The sequence below is a fragment of the Lissotriton helveticus genome, chromosome 1_1 (assembly GCF_964261635.1).
Source record: "Lissotriton helveticus chromosome 1_1, aLisHel1.1, whole genome shotgun sequence".
NCBI lineage: Eukaryota > Metazoa > Chordata > Amphibia > Caudata > Salamandridae > Lissotriton > Lissotriton helveticus.
Window position 1 is genome coordinate 1,669,283,267 of NC_136057.1, and position 6,000 is coordinate 1,669,289,266.

The window sequence follows — 6,000 nt, forward strand, 5'->3', positions numbered from 1 at the left end:
TGCAATGCAGTAGGTTGCGTATTTACGCGAGTTTGAGCTATTGACATTGCGAATAACAATGCGCACACACAGAGCCACACACACGTATTGAAAATGCAATAGGTCTCGTCTTTAGTAAATGTAAGCTATTCTATTTGTAATTAGGTGGGCTTTTAGTTTTGCTTTTATTAGTGTTTTTTAAAGTTCCATGTACATAACATGCATATGTGTGCATCTATGTATATGTAAGCATGCATTAATATTGTTATTCATATAGATATGCAGATGTTTATATGTTTATATCTGTATATATATATATATATATATATATATATATATATATATATATATATATATATATATATATATATCCATTCAATGCAGGCACTCTAATTGAGGGAGACCACAAGGAGCAACTTCGTTCAGGATTTTAATGGCAGCCTGCAAGCACAAGGTAGATCAGCAGCACCTCTCCCATAATGTGAACGCCGGACGCGTTTCGGGACTTGCTCCCTTCATCTGCGGCGTGTGATGAAAGCAACTGCTGGCACGTAATGTTTCTGCGCACATTGAAGTACTGCCTGCCTCACGGGCGTGGCTGGATCCCAATGCATCCTGGATATTGTAGTGCGCTATTACTTCACCCCAGTGGGTGTGCAAACAGTTCCAAAATAAAATCAAAGTTCTTTCCCCAGTGGGTGGAGGGGGAAGCTGGCTGTCACCCAGTGCGCCGCTTTGTGGATGCCTTCCTGGTGAGCGGGCGTTCACATTATGGGAGAGGTGCTGCTGATCTACCTTGTGCTTGCAGGCTGCCATTAAAATCCTGAACGAAGTTGCTCCTTGTGGTCTCCCTCAATTAGAGTGCCTGCATTGAATGGATATATATATATATATATATATAAATATATATATATATATATATATATATATATACACACATACATATATATACGCATATATATGCATGTTATGTCCATGAAAGTTTGAAAAACACTAATAAAGCTAAAGCTAAAAAGCCACCTGATTACAAACAGATTTGTTTTATTGTAATAAAGGTGAGACATATGGCATTTTGTTCACTAGTGCCTTTAGGAAAAGAGTAAAGGGTTGGAGTAAGGTCAGGCTGTTTTTGCAGATTTAGTAGTAGAGAGTGAGTAGTAGAGAGTGATTAGAGAGTGAGTAGAGTAGTAGAGAGTAGTAAAGAGTGAGTAGTAGAGAGTGAGTAGTAGAGAGTAGTAGAGTAGTAGAGAGTGAGTATTAGAGAATGAGTAGAGAGTAGAGTAGTAGAGAGTAGTAGAAAGTGAGTAGTAGAGAGTAATAGAGAGTGAGTAGTGGAGAGTGAGTAGTAGAGTGAGTAGTGGAAAGTGAGTAGTAGAGGGTTAGTCGAGTGAGTAGTGAGTAGTAGAGAGTGAGTAGTAGAGTGAGTAGTAGAGTGAGTAGTAGAGTAGTAGAGAGTGAGTAGAAGAGAGTGAGTAGTAGAGAGTGAGTGTGGAGAGTAGTAGAGAGTGAGTATTAGAGAGTGAGTAGTAGAGAGTAGTAGAGAGTGAGTATTAGCGAGTAGCAGAGAGTAGTAGAGAGTGAACAGTAGAGTGAGTAGTAGAGAGTGAGTAGTAGAGAGCGAGTAGTAGAGAGTAGTAGAAAATGAGTAGTAGAGAGTGAGTAGTAGAGAGTGAGTATTGGAGAGTGATTAGTAGAGAGTGAGTAGTAGAGGGTTAGTAGAGTGAATAGTGAGTAGTAGAGAGTGAGTAGTAGAGAGTGAGTAGTAGAGAGTAGTAGAGTGAGTAGTAGAAAGTAGTAGAGAGTGAGTAGTAGAGAGTAGTAGAGAGTTGTAGAGAATAGTAGAGAGTGAGTAGTAGAGAGTGAGTAGTAGAGAGTGAGTAGTAGAGTGAATAGTGAATAGTAGAGAGTGAGTAGTAGAGAGTGAGTAGAGAATAGTAGAGAGTAGTAGAGAGTGAGTAGTAGAGAGTGAGTAGTAGAGAGTGAGTAGTAGAGTGAGTAGTAGAGAGTGAGTAGTAGAGAGTGAGTAGTAGAGGGTTAGTAGAGTGAGTAGTGAGTAGTAGAGAGTGAGTAGTAGAGAGTAGTAGACAGTAGTAGAGTGAGTAGTAGAAAGTAGTAGAGAGCGAGTAGTAGAGAGTAGTAGAGAGTGAGTAGTAGAGTGAGTAGTGAGTAGTAGAGAGTGAGTAGTAGAGAGTGAGTAGTAGAGAGTGAGTAGAGAATAGTAGAGAGTAGTAGAGAGTGAGTAGTATAGAGTGAGTAGTAGAGAGTGAGTAGTAGAGTGAGTAGTAGAGAGTAGTAGAGAGTGAGTAGTAGAGAGTAGTAGAGAATAGCAGAGAGTGAGTAGCAGGGAGTAGTAGAGAGTGAGCAGTAGAGTGAGTAGTAGAGAGTGAGTAGTAGAGAGTGAGTAGAGAATAGTAGAGAGTAGTAGAGTGAGTAGTATAGAGTGAGTAGTATAGAGTGAGTAGCAGAGAGTGAGTAGTAGAGAGTAATAGAGAGTGAGTAGTGGAGAGTGAATAGTAGAGAGTAGTAGAGAGTGAGTAGTAGATGGTTAGTAGAGTGAGTAGTAAGTGAGTAGTAGGGAGTGAGTAGTAGAGAGTGAGTAGAGAATAGTAGAGTAGTAGAGTAGTAGAGAGTGAGTAGTAGAGAATGAGTAGTAGATAGTAGAGAATGAGTAGAGGAGTAGCAGAGAGTGAGTAGTAGAGTAGTAGAGTGAGTAGAGAGTGAGTAGTAGAGAGTGATTAGAGAGTGAGTAGAGTAGTAGAGAGTAGTAAAGAGTGAGTAGTAGAGAGTGAGTAGTAGAGAGTAGTAGAGTAGTAGAGAGTGAGTATTAGAGAATGAGTAGAGAGTAGAGTAGTAGAGAGTAGTAGAAAGTGAGTAGTAGAGAGTAATAGAGAGTGAGTAGTGGAGAGTGAGTAGTAGAGTGAGTAGTGGAAAGTGAGTAGTAGAGGGTTAGTCGAGTGAGTAGTGAGTAGTAGAGAGTGAGTAGTAGAGTGAGTAGTAGAGTGAGTAGTAGAGAGTAGTAGAGAGTGAGTAGAAGAGAGTGAGTAGTAGAGAGTGAGTGTGGAGAGTAGTAGAGAGTGAGTATTAGAGAGTGAGTAGTAGAGAGTAGTAGAGAGTGAGTATTAGCGAGTAGCAGAGAGTAGTAGAGAGTGAACAGTAGAGTGAGTAGTAGAGAGTGAGTAGTAGAGAGCGAGTAGTAGAGAGTAGTAGAAAATGAGTAGTAGAGAGTGAGTAGTAGAGAGTGAGTATTGGAGAGTGAGTAGTAGAGAGTGAGTAGTAGAGGGTTAGTAGAGTGAATAGTGAGTAGTAGAGAGTGAGTAGTAGAGAGTGAGTAGTAGAGAGTAGTAGAGTGAGTAGTAGAAAGTAGTAGAGAGTGAGTAGTAGAGAGTAGTAGAGAGTTGTAGAGAATAGTAGAGAGTGAGTAGTAGAGAGTGAGTAGTAGAGAGTGAGTAGTAGAGTGAATAGTGAATAGTAGAGAGTGAGTAGTAGAGAGTGAGTAGAGAATAGTAGAGAGTAGTAGAGAGTGAGTAGTAGAGAGTGAGTAGTAGAGAGTGAGTAGTAGAGTGAGTAGTAGAGAGTGAGTAGTAGAGAGTGAGTAGTAGAGGGTTAGTAGAGTGAGTAGTGAGTAGTAGAGAGTGAGTAGTAGAGAGTAGTAGACAGTAGTAGAGTGAGTAGTAGAAAGTAGTAGAGAGCGAGTAGTAGAGAGTAGTAGAGAGTGAGTAGTAGAGTGAGTAGTGAGTAGTAGAGAGTGAGTAGTAGAGAGTGAGTAGTAGAGAGTGAGTAGAGAATAGTAGAGAGTAGTAGAGAGTGAGTAGTATAGAGTGAGTAGTAGAGAGTGAGTAGTAGAGAGTAGTAGAGAGTGAGTAGTAGAGAGTAGTAGAGAATAGCAGAGAGTGAGTAGCAGGGAGTAGTAGAGAGTGAGTAGTAGAGTGAGTAGTAGAGAGTGAGTAGTAGAGAGTGAGTAGAGAATAGTAGAGAGTAGTAGAGTGAGTAGTATAGAGTGAGTAGTATAGAGTGAGTAGCAGAGAGTGAGTAGTAGAGAGTAATAGAGAGTGAGTAGTGGAGAGTGAATAGTAGAGAGTAGTAGAGAGTGAGTAGTAGATGGTTAGTAGAGTGAGTAGTAAGTGAGTAGTAGGGAGTGAGTAGTAGAGAGTGAGTAGAGAATAGTAGAGTAGTAGAGAGTGAGTAGTAGAGAATGAGTAGTAGATAGTAGAGAATGAGTAGAGGAGTAGCAGAGAGTGAGTAGTAGAGTAGTAGAGTGAGTAGAGAGTGAGTAGTAGAGAGTTAGTAGAGAGTGAGTAGAGTATCACACACACACACACACAGTGTGTCCCACACAGTGTCTCACACACAGGGTCCCACACAAAGTGCCTCACACACACACATTGTCTCTCTCTCACACACACACAGTGTCTCACACACACACAGTGTCTCACATACACACAGTGTCTCAAACAGTCTCACACACAGTGTCTGACACACACAGTGTCACACACACAGCGTCACACACACACAGCGTCACACACACACTGCCTCACACACACAGCCTCACACACACACAGCCTCACACACACACAGCCTCACACACACACAGCCTCAAACACACACTGTGTCTCACACACACAGTGTCACACACACACAGTGTCTCACACACAGTGTCACACACACAGTCACACACTCACAGTGTCTCACACACACACAGTGTCTCACACACATTGTCTCAAACAGTGTCTCACTCACACACACAGTTTCTCACACACACACAGTGCTCACACACACACACTCACACACGACTCTCTGCTCTTGTCCCCCACCCCGCTATACCTTCTGTTCCCACCCTGCCCCTGCCCGGTCTGCAACCTTGCCCCCTCCCCGGAACTCTTGCTGCCTGGTGCCAGCATTTACGAGGCCAGCCAATGGAAAAGAGGGGCGGGTTCAAGCCCCCTACTAAGAAACATTAAATCTTGGAGCTCCGCCACACTGCTGCACAGTGCGACACAGTCCTCGACCTAAAAATGGGGTTGTAATGCTGACATTATTTAAGTTTCAGACTGGGTTTAGTTCTCAACCTATAATGGGCATAATGATTAATTCAAAGCATGCTCATGGCAAAATCTGAAGCAGCCAAAATAAATTTCCAATGACTTGTTGTGCAAGGTTTTAAGTTTTCTATTAACTTATTCACAAATAAAGTGCATTGCGCCATTCTTTCAACTGAAATGCCTCTGTAAATGTTATATGTACGGTCTCATTTATTTTCCATATAAATAGTATAGAAAGCACTTTAATCAATGATTTTTAATGAGTGTGCGTTGATATTGCGCATTGCCTTCATACTGATGCTAAACAATAAGAATACATTCAGGAACCCATAAGACTTGTCAAAATGGCAAATGACTCAATCGAAAATATTATACTGTTTTTGTGTTACACAGCCAGCACCCTCTTCTGGGTATATTTGTCACATCCAACCCCCAGACCAGTGATTGTGAGCTGCAGATGCAACCAGTCATGTGCCCATGCTACAGAACTACCCCCAGGGCTTTATGTGGGCCGGTCTCACCGGTTCTGAGCACCAGCAGTTTTTTACAGGTGGCCTCGAAACGGGTCTCTATTGGACTCTGTTTTGTGCTCTGGCACAGGTGGTCTGTTTCTTTCCCGACTGCAGTGACAGCAGGCCCATGGATGTGCGCGTGCTCACACTGCTCACTTCTCACTAGTGGAGAAGTTACAGCATGAGGTCATGCCAGGTGAGCGTTGCAGGGGAAGGGAAATCCTTTAAAGAGAGTCATTTTCTCTCTGGATTTCCCTTCTCTTTTTGAAACTGGGGAGCAGCAACATTTTCGTGGTGTAATCAGGGCTTTAAGTGGAAGCTTTTTCAATATTATATACAAACCTTAGTTGCTGGTTATTTATCTTAAGCAACTAACAACCATTGACAAAGCCAATAGTCCTCACTTGAAGGTATGATGTTACTTGTTGTATCATATATCTGGCTGCAATTATAGAAACAGCAAAATACAA